Below are 23765 nucleotides of genomic sequence, written 5' to 3' on the forward strand. Positions count from 1 at the left end.
GGGTCCCCAGCTTCTAATGATGACACAGTGGGGTCCTGAGATTCCAATGATCACTCTGTGGTGGTCCCCGGATTCTAATAATGTGGAAGTGGGGGTCTACAGAAGTCAAAAGGTTAAGAACTGCTGATCAATGGTATAATAGCAAAACCTTTAGTTTCATGTATTCTTATTTTGGGATCACCATTTTCCCAGTGTAAAAACCAAAATTCTGAATGAGGAAATATTTTGCCGGCATCTGCTTGTCTACTCACAACAATACTCGCTCTGTCACCTTTTCTTGACGTTCCCCTTTGTTATACTCCAAGGCGCATCAGTCACCATTATGCTTTTTCTCTGCCCCCGAAATGGCATTGGATCGGAGTCTGTTTGACTTGTGGTTGATAAATTACTGAACCATGCATCAAGATTCTCGTCAGTCAAAGGAGGGGTTCCAGTAAGTCATAAAGCACCTCCATGCCCCAAATTTGTGACCTTTTCTGTTCTTTTCCTTGGAGGAGCAGAGCTGGATGGGCCCCACAAGACAGTGGAGGATTACAACTTTCAGGTCGGTAGCAATGAATAGTCCGGGATATGGTCCAGAGAAGCCTGTTTCATGCCCGTGCGCTTTCATCCCTGGTTCTAATGGGGATGGTTGCATTGATGTCCATTAGGAGATGAGTGGGAATAGAAGGTGGGATTCTGTATGCCTGCCCTTGAGCAGGGCTAGAAATAAGCAAACATCGGTTAAAAAAATATCTACATATAATCTTAGTATTTCACAGCCTGATGAAGTTTTCATTTTACGATACATCTACTACTGTGTCAACCATTATACGTGTCGCCAAGTAGTCTTAGAATTGGCTACAAAGTTAGTTATCCAGTGCAGGCAGGAGGTGGTTTTCTGTGCACATTTTAACTGAGTAAAAAATAAGGCAATATATTGCATTCCCCTGCTTATTAAGACTGGAACAACCTGCCATGCTCCAATTTCCTCCTGAAGAAAGAAAGTGCCTGACTCAAGGCACTTTCCTCTTACTCATTATTTGTAAAAGAAAAAAGAGTGAGCTGAATGGAAAACCAGCTAGTGCTTCTTGAATGCTGTCAGCCTGTGCCAGGCTAAGCTCTTGGTAGCATCTTAAACTTTTCTCATTTGTGGACCCCCACTAAATCACTACTGGAGGCCGGGGACCCCCCCCCCCGGCCAATTTCTATCATTGAAACCACAAAACAATCAACAAAACCACGTAAACAAGTGCACATCAAAATACACAATATATTTTATTTAATTCACAAACCAAAAAGTACGAACTTTGTAATTTTTATATAATTGGAAGTTTAGACCTTTTCAAAATGTGCTTTTATTTCTAAAAGCCTAAGCACAATGCTAGCCTCTTGATTATCACTTAGACTTTTTTTTGTTGTTCCTAATGATTACTTTGTCGGCTCACACCACAGCTTTAATTGAGGTGACTAATCGCCCATACTCGGGTCTGTTTTCCATACGTGCACTGCTTCCATGAATCAATCTAAGGGCACCAACTTCTTTTCTTAATGCAGTTTCAATTTCCTTCATGTTTACCGAGCCTTTTTTTAAATATCACATTTTGTTTTTTCATGTGTATGTTTGAGTAACCTCGTATTATTTCAGGTTCTAAACAGTAAGGAATTCCATCCATCCACTAACCCATGGCGGATTTAGAAGCGAGAAGCAGACATTTGACTTATTCTTTGAGTTAAAGTGTGTGCTATACTTCTCTTTGTCTTTTTCTCAGAGCAGGCCTTATAATGACACACCCATTGAAATGAAAGGGCCTCCTTGCACTTTGCTGCACCAGTGCCACAATAGCATGAAACTTTTTGATGCTACTGTGCTAACGATTGCCACGATGTGCCATATTATAAATACGGCATAACCATGGTGTTGTTAGGTGCCGGTAGGGTGGCGCAAGAAAAGTGGTGCATCACTTATGATGCGCCACTTTTACTTAAATATGGGCCATAGTGTTGTAGTCAGAATTGGACGTTCCTGGACATGTGGATGAGATGGAATTTCACATTGTGGCATTTTTGAAACAAACACTCAAATGTACTCTGCAACTCATTACCTAATTTATACATCCACTCCCATATAAAATATAACAAGGGTGTTGAATCACCTTGAAATGCTGATGGTTGGAGAAAGAGCAAAGACCCGTATTAGGCTTTTATAGCGCTTGTAACAAGATATATGTTGAAAATGAGTGTAGTTATCGCTACTTTATCAAATTCAAGCCTGGCCTGGCTAACACCTTTATTTAATTGCACCCATCACTTCCAAGGTTTTCTGCATTGCCCTTGAGGTACAAACAATTTCCTAGTATTTGAGTACCATAAGGTTAATCCTGCTGTGCTTTCCTTGCTGTTGAAGTCATTGACTCCAGGTTCACACCCCGGAACTGTATATTTCTGCCTCCCTCTGTCAGATCCAGTATAAACTGTTGATGCAACGTGAAGATACAATGGAGCCTCTGTTTATCGTTCCACACTGTTCTCCATCAGAAGCGCCTGTGACACTGAACCTGTAGAAGCAGGGATATTAATGTGAGACAGTGGCTGCCAATAATTGGACAGAATTTTTTTTTATTAGAAAACATTGTGCTGACAGACATCCAATGTAAGAAATAGCATATTGGATTGGAAAATGTCCTTGAAAAGGCTGCTATCGTGGGATTTCTTAAGATGTGAATACATACAAATGTGTTTCTCTAAACTGGGTTTATGCTCCAAACTGCAAAACCTAAAATCCATGTAGGAGGTTGGCCCTCTATGTAGTGTGCAAAACTATGCACACTGTGCAGGGGGTCCAGGCAACCACATGTTGGTTTCCAGAGGTATTAGACCACCTAATGCTCCAGTTTTTAAGGTAGCTGACCGAGTAGTTAAGCTAATCCAGGAGATGTGCTAAGTATTTGCTGTACTCGCAGATCCAATCATGTGTCTCTCACACACACTCAATGAATAACTCAATACCAGAATTTATAAAAATGCTTCAGACATGTATATACATTTTAAGACCAAGATCTTTAAGATACGTTAAGTACTTTTTGAGTTATGACTTTTCAAACTTTTCATAAAGTTAGTCTTTCTGTGCATAATTAAGCACCATAGGAATAAATAGGCTGTCACCTTTAAAAATGCATTAAAAATCGTACAGTTGAGTTACCAGTATCTTCTTTTGCAGGTAGTTGGTGGACACACTGTGCCAGACGGAGAGCCACGGGCTGCTCCCGGTTCTGGCAGGTGCAGCATTGGAAAGTTTCTTGGCACAGGCACAGGCCCATCTGGTGGGGCCACTTGGAAAAGGAGGTGATTTGCAGATTTAAAGATGGTGCCTGGGGGTCCTCTTGGGCTGTTGAGGTCACAAGGGGTTGAGACCCAGGGCACAAAGCAGATCTCGTGATGCAGGGCTCAGGGCAGCCGGATGCAGGGCGAGTTGAAGGTCTTGGATGTTGTGCGCAAAGGCACCTTTGGAGCTGGAGGTAAGTCTTCTTCTGTGGGCTTTGCAGGATGTCGTGGGTGCTCTGGTTGGAGGTCCAGGGTGTCACTGAAGTCCCTCGACAGGGGCTTCCTCCTGGTCCAGTTACAGCTCTGGGTGAGCTGTTTTTGGGGTTGTCTGATGTGCACTGACCAGTACCTGGGGCATTGGCACAACTCAGCCACTGGAGGGTGCTGTGCCACCAAGGTTGGCACACTTTAAGGTCTTGTCCAGGCTGTTGTTGGTGTGTTGTTGGGTCTGGCTGTGACTTCCAGTTGCGGGGATATCATCCGGTCGGTGAAGTGCCCCTCACCGATTTGCATGTTCCTTGCAGGTTCCGTTGGTTTCTTGAGTGGTACCTCCACTCAGGAGGGAGATCTCAGGCTATTTGCAAAGCTTGGAGGTCCTCGGGGTCTTTTGAGGTTGGTCCAGTGGTCATCTCCTTCGCAGCTGTGATTATCGGGTTTCTGGAACAGCCAGCAGGGGTCTTGGAGCCTCTTCTGGTGCAGCAGGTCCTCTGTTCTCGTCCTGGTGGGCTCTTTGGTGCTGTCTTCTTTTCTTCTAGATGAATCTAAAATCTTGGTCTAGGGGAGCCCACTAAATACTGAATTTATTGTTTGTTTTTGGGGGAACCCGGTAGTGTCCCAATGGGCCACTTACCCTTGGATGGCTACCCCCACAATAGTGACCACTTCCTGTGGGAAGGGTCACTTCCCTAAATCATTAGATGTTTTTGTGCCATCCAACATGGACGAAAATTAAATGGGGGTCCATTTCATCTTCAAGCCCCTAGGGGTGGTGTATGCTCAGTGAGACCCCTCCTCCTATCCTTTGTGAGGTTTCCTGCCTTTGCTCCCACCAAAAGTGGGGGCTTACAAAGGGGGAAGCCATCTGCTGCTAGCAGTAGGCCTGGGGTCTCACATTTCATGGGTGGTAGCCGTTTCAAGCTGTCAAGACGGGCCACTCACCTGAAAAGCAGGATGTCTACAGGGGTGATGGTATGCCCCCTACCTCCTGGAACACCTCTTGGCATTTCCTGGTGGACACAGAAAACCCCGGCAGGTGTCCCAAAAGGAAAGTAGGAGTGGAAGAGAATGATACAAAACACTGCCACGTCTTGCCGGTCTAGCCAGGCACCCTGTATCTTCGGGGGGCAGGTCATTGTTGACAGAGTGATAGTAGAATTAGTGCACTCAACTTCCTTGAAACTGAATCTCTCTTTCAGATATGGGCACCAGAGCATATAAGAATGCCGGGATGCTCCAGCACTTTTCTTGTATAATAATAACTGTTGGCACAATTATTAACACTGCGTTACCAAAAACCCAAACTGAGTATCATAACAATAAGTACTGTGACACTAGGGCTGGCTTCACAGAGATTAACTGTTGGACACTACAAATAGAACTGTGGTTGCACTTATCATACACAAGAAAAACAAACAAGGGCATTAATTATATCACATATAACTTTCTTGCATGCATAGGGTTAAACTAAAAGGAACAAAAACAATCCAAGAAATACAAATGTCGACTCTGGGTTTAAACAGTTAGGGTGGCACAGTTTAGTTACTTTTTTTAATGTTTTTATTGCGTATTAATCATCATACTTATACAGAGAGGTAATACAAAAGTCATAGTCTGTATGTAACATGACATTACATCACAAGTGATATGAAGTACAGTCTGTAGAACAATGGATGCTGGATGCTGGACATGAGTTCAAGGCCACCCTAACAAAGTGGCAATATGCAAGCCTGGGGAGAGAAAGTCACGACTCAACAGATTAATCCCAGGATCTGCCAATTAAAGAAATTGCAATACAACAATAATATCCTCAAAAAACATTGCAACTTTGCAGAACAAACAAATAAACATCTATCTGGGTCAAGCAGTTGTATCTTATCATTGACAGAGTTCGATGTGGAAAGGGGAGGGGAAACAGAGGGTAAAGGATATATATGTACTGAGTCCCATTAAGTAAGTGGAAGGGGGGGATGCAAGGAAGGGAAGTGCACAGCCCGTGCACGATGAAGGTGTGTGTTTTCGGGTTAGGTCAGCACTCCTCATTGGCATCATGTTCGGCAACTCAAACCTAAGCTGAGTGTCAAGCGGGCAACCCAAGGTAGCACCCTCTACCAGTGTCACGCTATCTCAGGCGAGTTTATCTAGTCGGATACATTTTGTATTTATCCATCCCAGGACGCAGTGTAAGTAGTGTCTCCCTGCAATCTGTGGCAATGAGTCATCGCCTCGGCCTCGGCTACTGCCCATTTGTGAGTCGCTCTCAGCCAAATATTTACTGTAGGGGCGTGTGGGGCCTTCCACTGCATTGCGATAAGGGGCTTGTATAATATAGTGGCAGGCAAACCAGCAGATTTGAGGGGATATGGACTTTCACAATAGCTGATATCAGCTCTATTACCCGGTCCCATGCGCGTCTCAGTGGAGGACACTCCCAAACCATATGTATAAATGTCGCACCATGTAAATTACATCTAGGACATTTAGGATGTGTCGCAGGAAATATTTTGCTGAGACAATGTGGTGTGAGATAAGTTTTGTGCACATAATTAAAATATGTGTATTTCAGGCATGCATTGCGGGAGACACTTTGAACTTGCTCAAGAGCCATGCTCCATTGGTGAAATGTAAGTGTTGTGGACAAGTAGTCCTCCCATCACTCCCTACATTTAGATGGGGGGGTTCTTTCCTCCGCTCCTAGCGCTGTGTATAAGGTTGAAATTGCCTTACGCCCCAAGTCATGGGTTAGTGTACATTGGAGTACCAGGTGTATTGGTGGTTCTGCTAATCCCTGAGGCCAGATGGTCGTGATTCCCGCTCTAAGTGCCAAATAAAACAAAAACTGACCAGCTCCTACGTCAAACTGAGCACATATGTCAGGAAAAGAAAGCAGAGCACCCTCTTAATACAATGCACCCAACTGGGACAGACCAGTCTCTTGCCATGGTGTCAAGTCATATATTTCTAGGAGTTTGTTTAATGTTGGTAGGCTCCATAAGGGACTCTGGGACGCATAGGGATGTGGGGCTCATTTGGTGTGTATGTAGCGCTTCCATGTTTGTTTGGCAACCTGTAATAGTATACTCCCGCCTCCCCTTGGTTTATCTGGGGAAAAAAGCCATCCCAAAAGGTCTGTATTTCCTAGGAGTTCTTTCACCAAGTTACCTTCTTCCGCCGCCACCTCCATCAGCCACTTCATTGGCCACTGGAGTTGTGCTGCTGGGAAGTACAATTCAAGATCCGGGACCCACGGACCCACTTTTAAGCTATGGCATTGGAGAACTGATAGTGACGTCCTTTTCGTTGCCTGACCCCAAATGAGGGTTGACGGCAAGCCACATAAGGTGGCAAAAAAGGATGTCGGCGGAAGCACCGGTATGGTTGTGAAGAAATACAGTAGTCTTTGGAGGACAACATCTGTGCAAGCGACACCCTCCCCGTGGGCGACAATGGCAGTCCGGCCCTTTCTTACATAGTAAGGCAGCAAGTGGCTCCATAGCTAAGGCAAACAGCACAGGTGACAAAGAGCAACCCTGTTGAGTGCCCCTTTCTATACTAAAGGAGTGTGATATATATTGGCCTGTCCGAACCAGGGGTTTGGGATTAGTGTATAATATTTTAATCCATCTAAAAAAATTGGGGCCCATGACAAAAGCTTGTAATACTTGAAGCAGGTAGCTCCAATTCATCATATCAAATGCCTTTTCAAAATCTAAGGACACCGCAACTGAGACATTGGCGTCCGCTTCTAAGGCATCCACTATAAGGCATAGGCGTCTGATGTTGAAAGGTGTGGCTCTACCCGGTATGAAGCCGTTCTGGTCCGCATGAATTAAAGTCTTCATTAGGGGGAGTAGCCTATTAGCAAGGATTTTGCTCAATATTTCATAGTCTATATTTGACATGGAAAGTGGTCGGTAAGAACTCACCGCCTGGTTTAGGTAGTACAATAATTAGGGCTTCACTGAGGGACGTGGGGAGGGTGACGTGCTTGTGGGCCGCCATATAGACTTCTAAGAGGCACGTGGCAAGGGCCTCACTATATGTTGCGTAAAATTCAACAGGGAACCCATCAGTGCCCGGTGTCTTACCACATGCCATCTGTTGGGTAGCTATCTTAATTTCCTCTAATTTCAGTTGTCCCAGTTCCAGTTCCCGTCTTTGTGATGATTTCAAAGTGGGAAGTGATCCCTCTCGCAGATATTCCTGTAAAAGTTGTAAGGGCGCATCCCAAGGGGATGAATATAGCTCCTCATAATATTTAGTAAACACGCCATTAATGCCTATCTGAGTGGTTTTGACATCACCTTTATGATCCCAGATAGCTCCTTTTAGTGTTTTGGGTACCTCCATCCGCAACAGCCACACCAGCACCAGGTTTGTCCCCCTCCGCATGCTGGCAAGCCATCAAGACTTTATATTCCAGATCACTCATATATTGGTGTTCCTCCCAGTATCTGCGTCGCATAGGCGCCAGTCCTGATCTGGCCTGGGGCGATGTGACCGCTTCCTGCTCTATGGTGCGGAGTTGTGTCTCCAACTCCAGCACATAGCAGGTCAGCACGCTATGCATCCCCCATGTGGTAAAGATGCAGAGTCCTTGCATAGTGACTTTCATAGCTTCCCATTCCCCTCTATTCCCCTCCTCTAGTTGGTCCAGTTCCTGTTTTATCAGTGAAATATATGGTTATCTGTGTGGCTATTGTCATGTGAAACACAGTGTTCTGTAAGGCCTCAGTGCACAAGCACCAGGAGTATATAACAAGTCACAGCCATCCCCATTGAAGGGTAACCTTGAGCAGGTTATGGTGTTCTGCACAGGTATTCATATCAGCAGCCAACACTCCGAATTACAGAAAAGGTAATCTAAGCGTGTGTGTACCTGGTGTCCTGGTGCATAGTAGGAGTATTCACGCTCACCCGGATGACCCATCTGCCAAACGTCAAGGAGGCCTGTGTTCCTAGACCACTGCTGAAAGTATTTTGTGACGTGGATGCCCGCTGTACCAGGAAGGGGGGAAAGATCTGTCCCAGTGCACATCTTGTATACAATTAAAATCCCCTCCCCAAATCCCAGGTGCTTGTGGCATTAAGAGTGCAATGGGTGTTAGAGAATACAGGAAAGTAGCTTGGGCAGTGTTCAGCACATAGATTGAAATTATGTAAAATGGGCATCCATTAAGATTACACTCGACCGCCACCCATCGACCCTTGGTATCCATCAAAACTCTTTCCTTCACAAAAGGGACCTCAGGAGCAAACCAGACAAGGACCCCTCGTGCATAAGTACTGTATCTCATGCCATACACTTGCCCACCACAACTCTTGCTCACCTTATCTAATTCACGTTTGGCAAGGTGGTTTTCCTATAAGCAGGCCAGATGTATGTGTCGTCGCCTAAGGTATGCATAAATCTTGTACCTTCTGGCTGGCGTAGCTATGCCCCTGATATTCCTTATAAGCACATTATTGTTAGTGGCCGTAAGGAATAGGTAAATGTGTCCATGTCTAGACGGTTTCCAACCCCACCTGTATCATATCCATCCCTGCCACTACTGTTACCCCCATCAGGGTCTCCAGATAGCATAGAGTAAACCAAAAAAACAACTAAGTGAAGAACTCACATTCCCAAGGCCTGAGTGTGGAACAACCTCATGCCACCCCTTAACAAACTAGGTAATAAGTGAACAGCATGTACTTGCATTTCAGTCATGTCCGTGCTGCAAAGTCCAACAAGGGGAGGCTTGTCCAATTGAGAATATCTAATGGTGTCAGTGTGTGCCCTCCCGGATTCTTCTGAGGCAGGCCCCCGAGTTTGTTTGCAACAGCTGACCCCCATGTCTACCTTAGGGCCCCCAGGTCAAATACTTTCCTGGTGCCTCATTAAGTGCTGCCAAAAAGAACATTGTCTTTATAAGTCGTCTGCAGAGCGAGGTGTGACCTGTGGGCCCAGGCGTGAGAGTACAGTGGAAGAAGATGAACCTGAGTCCAGAGTCTGCTTGGTATGTAGTGAGGAGTATGGGTTGGCAATGCAGTGATGCTTCTTTGACCGCTTGTGCTTGAGCTGCTTCCATTTGATCCTTACTTGGCTTTGACTTGAGTGCTTTCTTTTTCAGAGATCGATTCTTAGGCATGAGCCAGAGCATACTTTCCGTGTTCTCACCCAGTGATCCTGATAGGTTCTTAGCGTGAAGCCATGTCCAAACGTCTTCTGGAGAGAGAAAAAGCAGAGCTTTGCTGGAAACAGCAGGGCATATTTAAACTTTACTTTGCGTAGCCATGCCTTCACCTTGGCGTAGGAATTACGTTGACGTTGCACTGTCATGGTGAAATCTGGATAGGTTGTGATCATGCTGTCTTCATATTTCCAAGCTCCTTTGGTCCCAAAACTCTGTGAGAGCAGGTCTTGGTCTTGGTAGTTAAGCAGCCGGGCTATTAATGGTCGTGGTATAGCGCCAGGTAGTGGAGGCCGTCCCAGGAGACGGTGTGCCCGTTCAATGGTGAAAAACTTCGGGACCTTACCTTCCAGCACTCTGTCAGTAAGCCAGCTCTCTAGGAATAATTCTAAACTGGGACCTTTTGAGCGTTCTCGAAATCCAAGGAAGCGGTGTTAAAAATGGGGTCTTTTGTTGGCAGTCAGGTTACCCCCGGTCCAAGCGAGGACCCTCACTCTAGTCAGGGTAAGTCACACACAATCCAAATTATCCTGTGCCCACCCTTCGGTAGCTTGGCACTGAGCAGTCAGGCTTAACTTCGAAGGCAATGTGTAAAGTATTTGTGCAATAAATCATACAATAACACAATATAGCACCATAAAAATACACCACGCAGTGTTCAGAAAATATATAATATCTATTTGGATATTTGCAGGTCAAAACGATAAAAGATGTAATAAGAGATTGTAAAGATATCACTGAAAAGTGATAAAAGTGTCTTAAGTCTTTAAAAAGCAAACAAAGTCTCTTTCAAGCACAAAGTACCTGGTTTGGAGTGAAAAATCTGCGCAAAGGGCCCAGAGGAGGAGATGCGTGGAAAAATGGTGTGTGCGTCGGTTTCGCCCCTTCACACACAGACTTGCATCGTTATTTTTCACGCGGGGAAGACGTGCATCAATTTCTGAAGCGCGGACAGGTCTCCTCTGTGGGTCGTGGAATTTTCAGATGCCCCTAGGTCTGTGCGTGGAATCCTGGGCTTGTTTTCCGGCTGTGCATCATTCCGGTGGGCTGTGCGTGGAATTTTCTTCCTCACGGCCGGCGCTGCGTTGATTTCCTCTATGGAAGTCGGGCAGCGTTGTCCAGGCGGGCCGTGCGTCGAAGTTCCGGTCGCAGGGGTCGATCTTTTCCTTGTGGGGTCGAGCGGCGTCTTTCCGGTTCAGCGTGCAGTGAATTTTTCACCGCGGAGTAAGCTGTGCATCAAATTTTTCACCGCATAAGGAGTCCAGTTGAAAGATGGAAGTCTTTTTGGTCCTGAGACTTCAGGGAACAGGAGGCAAGCCCTATCCAAGCCCTTGGAGAGCACCTCTGCAGCAGGGCAAGAGTTCAGCAAGACAGCAGGGCAATAGCAAGGCAGCAGTCCTTTGTAGAAAGCAGTCAGGTGAGTCCTTTAGGCAGCCAGGCAGTTCTTCTTGTCAGGGTGCAGGTTCTGGTTCAGGTTTCTTCTCCAGCAAGTGTCTGAGGTGGTAGGCCAGAGGCCCTGTTTTATACCCTAATGTGCCTTTGAAGTGGGGGAGACTTCAGAGAGTGGCTTAGAAGTGCACCAGGTCCCCTTTCAGTTCAATCCTGTCTGCCAGGGTCCCAGTAGGGGGTGTGGCAGTCTTTGTGTGAGAGCAGGCCCTCTACCCTCCCAGCCCAGGAAGACCCATTCAAAATGCAGATGTATGCAAGTGAGGCTGAGCACCCTGTGCTTGGGGTGTGTCTGAGTGAATGCACATGGAGCTGTCAACTAAACCCAGCCAGACGTGGATTGTAAGGCACAGAAAGATTTAGGTGCAAAGAAATGCTCACTTTCTAAAAGTGGCATTTCTAGAATAGTAATATTAAATCCAACTTCACCAGTCAGCAGGGTTTTGTATTACCATTCTGGCCATACTAAATATGACCTTCCTACTCCTTTCAGATCATCAGCTACCACTTCAATAATGTATGAGGGCAGCCCCAATGTTAGCCTATGAAGGGAGCAGGCCTCACAGTAGTGTAAAAACGAATTTAGGGGTTTTACACTACCAGGACATGTAAACTACACAGGTACATGTCCTGCCTTTCACCCACACAGCACCCTGCCCTAGGGGTTACCTAGGGCACCCATTAGAGGTGACTTATATGTAGAGAAAGGGGAGGTTTAGGCTTGGCAAGTACTTTTAAATGCCAAGTCGAGGTGACCGTGAAACTGCACACACAGGCCTTGCAATGGCAGGCCTGAGACAAGGTAAAGGGGCTACTTAAGTGGGTGGCACAACCAGTGCTGCAGGCCCACTAGTCGCATTTAATCTACAGGCTCTAGGCACATATAGTGCACATTACTAGGGGCTTATAAATAGATTAAATAGTCCAATTGGGTATGATCCAAGGTTACCATGTTTAAAGGGAGAGAGCATATGCACTTTAGCACTGGTTAGCAGTGGTAAAGTGTGCAGAGTCTAAAAGCCAGCAAAAACAGTGTCCAAAATGTGGAGGGAGGCAGGCAGGCAAAAAGTTAGGGGTGACCACCCTAAGGCTGTCGGTTCTAACAAGCAGATATTATTTCGACGAGCACGTCCTTCCGTATTCTCTGCTCTGCATTGAAGCGTGGCCATCTCGGCCTCCCCACGCTTCAGCTGATCCTTCATTTCCTGGACCGATGAGTTCACAAAATCAAGGGTAGATTCAGTGTCGCCAACCCGATCGGCTAGCTTGCAGTAATCTGCTTGTAGCAAGACATCCTCCAACGAAATTGTGTTGATCCGGGCTTCCAAGGAGAACGTCATGTACGATATGGCCTACAATACCTTAGCAAATTGTATGGAATGTGCTGCCAGTGTGGCTACGAGGTGCTGTAGGCCATTGGAATCTTTCTCTGGAGATTGGAGGGTGTTCGGGTCACAGGCACCTCCATCGACAGTGTCTTGATGGCCCTAGTCTTCCCCATCATATTTGATGGTGTTTTGATGGACGAGGGAATAGGAAGCTGTTATCTCCTCCTGAGAGGGCTGACTGCACTGCCGCGGTGTAGAGGTTTCCCAATGCACCCTCAGGGTGGCCGCCCGGGCCTTCTCTGGTGCCACCCTGTCTCCAATGGCAAACCCCCAGTAGCTCCCTTATCTCCAGGCCCACGCAAGGGCATCAGGGAAGCGCGTCTCTTGGCTCCAGAGAGAGGGGGGACCGTCAACGGCTGTTGCAGGGATCTCGATACAGCGCTGTCCTCATTTTTGGAGGCACTGCACGGCTGCCACTCACCACCTGGTTGGTCTGAGCCAGCATCGCTAGTAGATGGGGTCCAGGAAGGATCCTTGATGGTAGTCGGCGGAGCCCAGATGGCGCACCGTCTCCCTCCTCATGGGCCTCACACTGCCGCAGCTCACCTCAGGCCCAGTCGGGCCGTGCCTTCGCACTGCTTGGGAGCCTTCGTCTGTCCGACACTGGGTACACTTAGCCAGCCGGCATCTGGGGAGTCGCCCTCGGCAAAGACCCCGGCACTGCTCCGGCCACCCTTGTGTCAGCTGCAGACCTCCATGTAGGCCTGCGTGACCGCAGCGGGTAGATGTGACCCCCGATGTCGGGGGGCGTCGATGGGTGTCCCTGGGCCCAGCTGCTGCACCTTCACTCTCTCCAACCTCTCTCTGGAGGAGCTCTCTCTCATACCGGACCGAGCCGCACATACTCTGGATGCAGCACACCCGTTTGCCTGCCTTCTGTGTGTGCAGCTGTCTGCCGGTTACCTCTTCGAGGTAGTACTGTTACCTCGAGTCCTCCTCAGTATGTCAAGTTCTCCCCTTTCGCTGTCATAAGGGGTGGATGTCGCAAATTGAGTAAGGATATTTTTAGGGCTTGCTCGGAGCTTCGCGCACAGCAATCCTTCACGCTTGCCATCTTGGCCCCGTGCACCTTATGTACATAGTGAATATTTTTCTACTCTGCCTACATTCAACCTAGTTGAACATGTGGTGGTGCATTATTCCAAAAATTCCATGGATGGTGACTCTGGGTCATGTGTTTGAATAGTGATTCTTCACTCATAGCTGATTATGTAGTCAAGGCAACCCATTGCGCACTCCACAGCTAATGTGTGTGTGCCATACGTCAGGTACAGTCAACCATGTGCCAGGGTTGTGCACATTGGCAGTGCAGGGACACAATCCCATGGATACACTGTGCGGGCTCAGCATCGGTCATTGGTTAGAATCCCTGGGCATTTACTGAGGGACCAAAGTTCACAATGATGTTCCACCCTTGTCACACATGTACCTTGCAGGAAAAGCTGATGTTGTTGAAGTGGAGGGCCTAGTTATTGACACTTGACAGGACAATATATGTGGTGATGCATGGATCTAGACCTTCAGGAGCCACATGCCCGCATATTACGTGTAACTGATATCTGAGATGTGGCTTTAGACCCACTCATGTCACAAACTTTGTTGCTACCATACTGGTCACCTTTGTGTTACCTACCTGCTCACTGAGGTTTGAGTCGCATTCCAATAGTGTATGTAGTGGAGAATGAGTAGACCAAGGGGATTCAGGTGCACAGTGATTTATTAGGGCTATTTACAAAGTGATGTTTAAAGTATTGTGATTATGTGTAGAAGTTCTCCACAATGTGGAGTCTCCTACAAACTCCTGCAGCAGTGTTAATTTGTTCCCTCTCCACATTATCTGCTCCCTCGATATTTTGTCAGGACAGAAATGTTGCGCAGGATTGCACATGCCAGGATGATCTTGCAAACAAGTGGTGGAGCATACAAGATGCTTCATCTGTCAGGGCCAGGCACCTGAACCTTGATTTCAGGAGGCCAAATGTCCTCTCCACCACATTGTGAATTTTCCTGTGTCCCTCGTTGTGGGCCCGCCGTTCCACATTGTGGGTTTGGCAAAAGGGGTCATCACCCACTGCTGGATGCCGTACCCTTGATCAGCTGCAAAGGATAGAGAAGAGATGTGTTGATAAGTATTGATAGTGGTTTGAACATCCCATGGCAGTTGTACTTTTAAGTTGGAGTGGTGACACAGACTTGCTTGTGGTGTAGTGTATGTTCCTGTTCTTGTGAAATGGTTTCTATGGACTGTGTTGATGGACTTGACAAACTTGGGTAGTGGCTCAAGGGCCTGGGAAATTTTTATGTTGTTCCCAAAAGTGATGATTATTATTTAGGTGCATGTGTTGTGTAGTCCATATTTGTAGCAGTGTTCTATTCTTACATGGCACATGCCACTTCCGAGCAGCACAATGGTGTCAGATGTTGATACAGCATAGTTGCCCTACAAAGCCAGACTGTGCCGTCCATATTACCATTTTGCACTATGCATGCAGGGTGACACTTAGGGGCATATTTGAGAGCCCCTAGCACCAGCAGAGCGTCACTTTTATGCCCTGTGCCGTATGTAAGAGGTGGTGTTAAGCCACATTTTGTAGCTTGACTCCACCTTGTCAATACAGCCCCTTCATGCGGAGCCCTTTGCGTGGAAGGGGCGTGCAAAGGGTGTTGCTGTGGGCGTGCCACAGCAATACCCATTGCATTTTGATGCTGCCTCGGATTTACGAGTTTTAGAAAACCTAAGGCAGCGCCAAAATTTAACCCCAGCTTAACAAGGCGCAACGAGGAGGAATACTTTTATTGCTCCTCATTTTTTGCTATGTCTATGTGTGCTGCATTTTGCAGCACACATAGAAAGAGCAAAATGCCAGACATGGTAGTTTATGTGCAGGAAGGTGTCCCTTCCTGCACATAAACAATCATTTCAAAATTACACTTTGGCCCTTCTGTATGTGCTGCAGGCTGTGTGGGCTACATTCTGCAGCACACACAGACGTGCAAAATCGCCATTAGTGATTCTTTATGTGCATGAAGGGATACCTTCCAGTACATAAACAAGCACATCCCTCAATACAGACATCCTTGAATGATGGTGCAAGGATGCCTGCATTGGCGCTGGCAGCTAAATTTAGCGCCAGCGCAGAGGACAACACAGGCGTGCGCTGCATTCAATTAAATATGGCACATCCCTGCATTGTGAAAATTTCCTAACAGGTGTAAAAAAAAAGGGGTTCACTTCCACACTGCACTTACAGTGGGAAAATGTCCAGAACCTTAAGGCCACTAAAGAGAAGCAACCAAACCTATGAGAACAGCCTACATCCTAGGTAGGGAAAACCCATGTGGGTTTTCTTCACTACTCGGACATGGAACACCCATGGCCCAGGCTTTAATCTACCACCTGCTCCACCCTTCAGGGGTGCTCAAGGGTAGTAGAAGGCCCACTCACAGTTGGCTAAGGAATGAGTCATGCCAACCTAAGTACAAGTGCAACCGCGCTTCCACAGGCATGCAATGGTGGGCCTGATACATGTTTGATAGGCTATTCTGGTGGTGGAAACACTCAGTGCTGTGTCCAACCGCTAGCCAGGGCTGTACCTACTCCAGGTATGTGGTGTGCCTTTTTTTCAGGGCAATCCTGGGTACTGCACCTGAACCAGTGCCCCTTCCTGGCCTGTATAGGAAGGGTGTGCGCACTTTTCCACTGCAGTACAGAGGGAAGTGCCAGAGACCTAAGACCGCGCAAAGAGAGTGAGCAAAAAACCCAGAAGGAAAAAGCAAAGTATTTTAGGAAAATCTCCTAGGAAGGACCATGTCCAACATGACCCTCCTCCCGCCTAATGCCAGGGTAGTTTAATCACACTCCTTGATAAACTACCTGGCTCAGGGTGATAGAGACTGGTTGATGGTCCGCCACTGCAGTGTACCCTCTCCAGCTCAAGGCGTCATGATCCGAGTAGGATCCCTTTCTTTTGCTGCTCTCGTGGACCATTCTAGGGTGTGGCCCCTTCTGTCATGGTATGGTACTTCTGGCCCTACCCCTGGGCCACCTTAGTTTACTGGAACAGCACCTGGCCAAAAGAACAAACAGCCACCAGCATCCACAACCCAGCACCTAGCCACCCAAGGACCTCTGCCCTCTGTGGCTGGCAACAGGAAGGGCCAATGACCCCAGATATCTTGCACCTTTCTCCCACTCTCCTTTTGACCAGGTCAGGGATGGCTTCCTGCAGCTGGTCCTACAGCATAGGGTTTGTACCCTGGGACTGGCAAGGGGCCAGGGGTGAGTTATTTTTCCCCCTGCTCCCTTTTTTAAAAGGGCCCCCCAGATCCCGAACCGGTGAGCTACTGGCTCCGGTGATCCCTCACATACCCCTGCTACTAGGGAACCCCCCATTGTTCATTTTCTTCCAGCACAGGCCAGCTTTCCCATCTGGCACTCAATTTGGGGATCCCCAGGCTCAAGGGCTGGGTGTAAGGTGTTATTGTCTTTTGCCCTTCCCCGACTACCCCCGCACTTTGTGAGGGAACATGGGCCCTCCTGGGCTTTTGCCCGCTCCAAGTCCCCGTTCACTTTGAAAAGGAACATGGGGCCTCCTGGGCTTTGGCCTATCCCCAACTCCTCCCTCAAGAGAGAAGGAACATGGGACCCATTGTTCACCCAGCTCTATGGGGAACTGCCTACACTGACCCAAATCTCCCCCACCCATAGCTGTGAGAATGCCAGTCCATCCAAATGAAGAACATCCCCCAATGTCTTTCCAGGGTAGCGTAAGAAATCCATTCCCTCCAAGGCAGATGGTTTGGGTCCTCCTCCAAACATGTTGATCAAAATGGCATTCTTGACCAGATCTGGGACTCTGTGCCTTGTAAAAGCTGTATAGGTTTCCAGCCATTTCTTGATGTCCCTCCCCTGATGGAATCCTGGTATTATGTTTTTGGGGATGCAAACTCTCCTCTCACTGTCAGACACAGCAGGTATGCTGCCACCATTACTGCAATTGGACACTATTTGTAGGGTTCTAACATCCACTTCTCGGAGGCTAAGCTCATGGACCATCTTTTTCTCTTCCATGGCTAGTCTCTTCTCAGCCAGGGCTTGCTTGGTTTCCAATCTGGCAAGGACCTGCTCTTTTTCTAATTTAGCAAAGGCTAGGTCCAGGGCCTGCTCCTTGTATTATCTGGTAAATTCTAATTTTAGCGTCCTTTCTTCCCTTCTGTCCTCCAACTCTTTAGAGGATATGCCCCTGAAGAACACACTGCTACCTGTGGCCAATTAGACTCCCCCCTGTCTGAAAGGGCAGGGGCTCCCCCATTCATAATTAGTCCATAGTTAGTCCACCTGGAAACCCCTCCATCAGCTCTGATCCCTCCCCTTACTCGGGATCCCTCCCACCATTCACTGACCCTTCTGGGGCTTTCTGATGATCCACCTTTGTGGCACTTCCCCTGTCAAACACTGGCCTCTCCTGGCTGAACCCTTCCAGCTGCACCACCCTATACAGGTCTAGATCAGTCAGTTCGAACAAGTCCCCTTTGGGTAGGACCCCAGGCATGTTGGAAAACTAGAGGGAGCAGAAACAGAGATCCATAATGAAGAAAACTCACCAACACTGAGGTCAATCCATCCTTCAGGCACACCTTAGGAAATAAAGGAACACTTTGCCTACATGAAGTGTGGCGCGCAGTTAGTTACCGTGCAATCCTGTGCAAATGCAGGTCCTATCTCACCACTTTACCAACAAATGTTGGTAGTGGCCCATTCTGGGTGATTTTTTGGTGGTGCCCCAGCCAGACAGCAACTACCACTCTCATAGGGGGTGGGTGATTACACTCACTGTACAAACCTACACTCCCCCTTGGGTAGCTTGGCACTGAGCGGTCAGGCTTATCACAGAGGCAATGTGTAGAACATTGGCACAGCACTCCCATAATAAATACACTGAGAGTCACAAAATAGACTTCACACGTGGTATGTAAATAAAGGTTGTATTCAACACACACATTAATTAACACGATATGAACATCATGAACCTCTGGGTATATATCACAATCCGAAATATTCCAAGCAGTACTAGGCCCAATAAGCTTAAAAATGACATCAGCAGTATGCACACTAGGGAGAGATCCGACGTTATCCACCAGCACCCTTATGCAGTGCATAACGCTGTCAACCCTAGGCCCACCCTGGCAATTATAATATGCAATACCACACAGTTTAGGGTGCACCCCAGATCATAACGATATCAGAACCGTGTACACACAGATAATTACAACAATTTTAAGCAGCTTGGTGGGCAAAGGCTGCACGAGTCAAACTAATGTCAAACATAGTATTCTGTTGACAAGAAATCAACATTTAAAGCAACATTGCTGGCCAATATAATCACTGACAGGCAGTCCTCAGGCAATCACTGCCACATTGACGCACTCACTCAGCACTGGTACGCAGTGGAAAAGAAATCAGAAAGGTCTGTATGGAACACACTTGCACACGTGTGCACGCAGCACGGTATGCGATGCAACTAAAATCTAGAAGGTCAACGGTTAGCACAATGCAGACACTGTGGTCCAGGCCATCCTCCGGCTCACCTCGACGACCTCACACTCATGAGTTGGAGAGACAGTGCCCTCCCCCTGATATAGGCTTATTGCATCACTTCCTTGCATATGTAGGAAGGGTGCGCGCACTTCCCACTGCAATACAAGGGGAAGGTGCCCAGAGTCCTATGGTCATGGAAAGAGAGTCAGCAAAAACCCAGGAGAAAAAAAAAAAATGTTTTAGGAAAATCCCCTAAGAAGGGCCATGTCTAACAGGAAGATGCTATACAAAGACCAAAGAAATTTGCAGAAAGGACTCCAATCACATCATGAGGTACATAATGTATTCCGCAGTCCGGGCAGAGAAGTCGTACATAAAAAGATAGGCATGTTGCATCTTCATAAGTGCAGAGTTCTCCACACCAACTGTTGAGTCTCCGCAGTCGCAAACTTGACTTTGAGTTTGTGAATTCCAAAGCAAATGTAAACTTAGGCACACGTCTAGGTTTAGCTTTGTGAATCAGACCGATAGTCTGCAGACTGTATTTACGGCATGGGTGAACCATTATGTTTTCGATGGCGAAGCCTCCTCTGGCTGTGCTGGCAGAAACCTTCGACCAGTGGCTCCACAGACCCTGGGGCATCAGGCTAAGCACTTCAGGTGATCCGCTTTACTTAGGGCAGACATTCTGACTTACTTTTTTTGCTGTTCAGGACCGCCAGGAAATCAAGCATTTGCAATGCAATGGGTCTCACACTGGCTTGAGTTAGAGCTATTGGGGTTGTAAATTCTTAACGACTCTTTTTGCTCATAAATTTCTCATTTATGTATATGATTGTTATACCAGTAGTAATGAGGTGAAATGTTTGCTCATACAGTATTAACATGTTAAAAAAATACAAAATAATTAATCCTATCAAAAAATGTGCTGCATTATGCTGCATAATTTGCCATTTTGTACGCATAGTTTAGTCAACCCTGCTGCGCAATTTCAGTGGCCCCAGCTATAGAGGACATTGTCCAGCTCCACCCCTATTAGTAAATACTGTTGGACACTGTCTATTTACAGGGCCGGAGAAACAAATGGTTTTGTCATCACAGCAGGGGCCGGCCCTGTTGAAAATATGGAGCTGGAAAGCACGCCACGACGCGCCTGCTAATTGGCTGTCAGCTGCCGGCTCCAGCCATCTGACCCGATGTTCTCGCGATGATGATGACTTACAAGAACCATGCGTCGATAACTACTTTGATGATGACATAGGGGAAAGTATGTTCAGGTTTACTCACATTTCTGGAAATTGCGCAAGATCACTTGTGTGGAAAGCGCACTCTCCTTATAATTTGATATTGCTTTAAGTATCCAAGTGGGAAGGTTAGGCCACATTGTTCTGATAGATGTGCGTGCATATAGTTAAGTGTATTTGAAACATAATCTTATAGAAAAGTATGCAAGATATATGTAAAAAAAAATTTGATTTGCATGATGAAAGCTTCAGGAGCCTCTTACAATACATAATCAAAGCCTCAGTCTGTGTAAGCTTATATGGAAACCTTCCACTAGAAAAGTTTATATAAACCCCAATAAGTTATACATACACTAAAGTTGTATTTCTTAGATTTGTAATAACCACAAGGTTGCTTCAGTACAAGGAGTGTAAGGGTGCTTCTTTCATTTTCTGCAGTCCCCTAAAGATGCCCCCCTTCCAGCTTCCTTTCAGGGCACTTTGGGCGTGCAGTCCGCCTGACAGTGGAGTGTGTGGTCTGTCCTCCTCTCCCTCCTCCCCCCTCCACGAAGCACAAGAAGGAAGATTTAAAGGAGAAATTAAACCCCTTTTGTGCGCCCCTCCCTGTGTCACAACAAGAAGCGCAGAAACGATACACAGGAGTACAGGGGGAAAGAACAGCAGAGGTCCCGAATGTGCAGGTTACGTGCGGACCTGTTGCTTTAATCAGTGCCCTTGTTAGAGACAACACACCTGCCACACCCTCAGAAACAGCACGTGCTTCCAGCAGCGACTGCAGTGACGCGCTATCACCCCGGAGATACTGATACTCCTACACACAATACTTCGTCAGCCAGACGAGCCCAAGGTCAAGGAAGCCGGCACTCATTCACCACGTGATCAGAGTCAGTCAGGCTGTATCTGCTACTCTGTTTAAAGTGTTTGTGTGACACTTACAGATTTCAGTACAGTTTGGAAGGTCTTTTCCTTATGTGTAAACCTTTGGTGTCATGCAGTACTGTCACAGCCACAAGAGCCTAGATAACCGTGCGAGGTGCAGTCGGGTTAGTGCTTCTGTGGAAATGTGGCACTTCCGGGAGCCTGGCTGTCGTTAGGTGATGCTATTGTGCATCCTTTCACACACCGAGGAAAAATCAGTTTGCAGCACAGAAAGTACGAGTGAGGTTTAGTGTGACCTAATTCTAACGTAAAGCATTTCAAGCTCAGAAGAATGAAATGCCGAGTCGGTCATGATAAAGTACCTACATCGCCTGCTAGGTCTTCATTGCGCTATTTTTTTGTTCAAACCACTGAGCTATTCACACCACTGCACAAGAGCGTGACTTAGTGGTTGGAGACAGGACAAAACTGCGCAACCGTAGCATCGCTTTCAGAAGCCACAAGCCTCCTTCTAACGTTGGGACAGAGGTGACCACTGACGTCCGGGACGTCTAGGGAGGATACGAGGGAAGATGGCCTAATGATACCCTTTAACATGTTGTGTACATTTTTCACCTTTGCGCACGCTGCACGCAGGGGCGGCTCCCCCTTAAGGGCGGAGGAGCGTCGCCCCCCGCCAGCAGCTGCAAGCTCTTTGAAGGAAAAGGATAATAACCATTGTTTTTATCCTTTTCTTTTAGAGGGGCGGGCCACAGGCTGTGATGTGCACTGAGGGGGAGTGCTCAGCACTCCCCTGCAGAGCGCATGCATGTTTTGCCAGCCGCCTCGGGCCGGCCAAACATACATGCCCAGCAACACAGTTGCCGGGCTGCAGAGAGCCTGCACAGGCTCCCAGTCTGCCTGGGAGCGCCCTGGCTGGACGCTCCCAGCCAATCCTGACGATTCTTTGAGCAGTGCTAGGATTGGCCGCAGGGCAGGCTGGGAGCATGTGCCTGCGTGCAGCCAGCCAGCAGGGAAGAGGGGAGCGCAGCGCCGGCCAAGGTGGAAAAGGTAAGTGGTGTTTTTTGTTAATTTCATTTATTTTAAAGTTTATTACCTCCCTGCGCCCACACCCCTCCCCTGCGTGCTGCCCGCCCTTTCCACAATCCGCGAGCCGCTGCTGGCTGAATTGCCAAAAGCAGAACCACCCCTAGTCTCCCACCTATCCCCATTCACTTAGGGGTCTGTCCCTGATTCAGAAAATGGAATTTGAGGCAGGCAATGGCAGACAAGCTGAGATAGCACCCCCATCGTTGGGGACTGAAAACAAAACAAGGGGAGAGGTGGAAATAGGGATGGGCAATCACAAATAAATAATAAAATCAAGGGTGCGATCGCACTGTGTAAAACCTTGAATTTGTCAAGGAGCGCTAGGATAAACAATAGAAGTAAATGGGTAGTCATGCAAAGGACTCGATTACTGCTGAGCGAGATCGCGCTGCGTTGGAATTAAAAAGAAAAAGTAGTCCAGAAACCATGCAGAAAACCCTGAGCCTTGTATGCTTTCAGTAGTTTACCAGTGCTGTCAAGGAGGGCTAAACACCGGAAAAGGCATGAGGTATGCATGCCTTTCACTAATGAAATCAAGCGAATTTTAAAAGGCAAGCCCACGAGCCAACAAAAGTGATGGGCGTTACAACGGGCGTGGTTATAAGCCTACAGGGAGATTACAACAGGGAGAGAGCACTTGCGTGCTCAACCCTAAAAATGTCAGTCTCAAAAATGAAAGAATAAAACAAAAATACAATTTTCACATGGTGGCAGAAAGCTCCCATGGTATTAGAGCCAATAAATATTTTGTTTTTCAAAAATAAACTCCCTCCTTGGGAGAAAATCTTTTCTGGATAGCTGAATTAAACATGGTGGTAATTCAGTAAAGCTACAGAGCCTTTAGAGCATCTGCCATAACAGCAGCTCCTCTGGAGGCACAATGGTCTGTAAAAAATATGGCAGGAAGTCATGCGCCTGGATATCCAATGTCATGACCTTGCCACCAAATGCCCTCTGCCACATAGGAAGTATATAAATCTTTTAACCAGGGGATCGCCTTTGAAATTCACTTGTCTTATAGTAATGGATATCCGTCTATTTTATTTCTTATTAAGCCTTAGAGAGGCAAGGTTAGATTTTCCCATATTTTCCTCGAGTTTATTATTAATTCTAAATATCGAAAACAAAACCAACACAAATACATAATTAAGTATGTTTACCAAAATTGGACAGTCAAATCTCAGCTATAGCCTGCCTAAACCATAAGAAAACTTTGGCCCTGATTTATACCAAAGTGGCCACCGCCGCGCTGAGCCAAAAATAGCAGCGCCGGGCTGTATCACTTTTGAAATGCAGGGATGCGCCGTATTTAACGACACACGGTGCACCCCTGCTTTTCCCCATTTTCCGACACAGAATTAAGCAGCCTGCTCCAATGCAGGCAGCCTTGCACCATAGTGCAAGGGTGTCTGAATTGAGGGGATAGATTGTGTATGTGCAGGAAGGTGTCCCTTAATGCACATAAACAATCTATAATGGCAATTTAGCA

The sequence above is a fragment of the Pleurodeles waltl genome, chromosome 7 (assembly GCF_031143425.1).
Source record: "Pleurodeles waltl isolate 20211129_DDA chromosome 7, aPleWal1.hap1.20221129, whole genome shotgun sequence".
Classification (NCBI taxonomy): Eukaryota; Metazoa; Chordata; class Amphibia; order Caudata; family Salamandridae; genus Pleurodeles; species Pleurodeles waltl.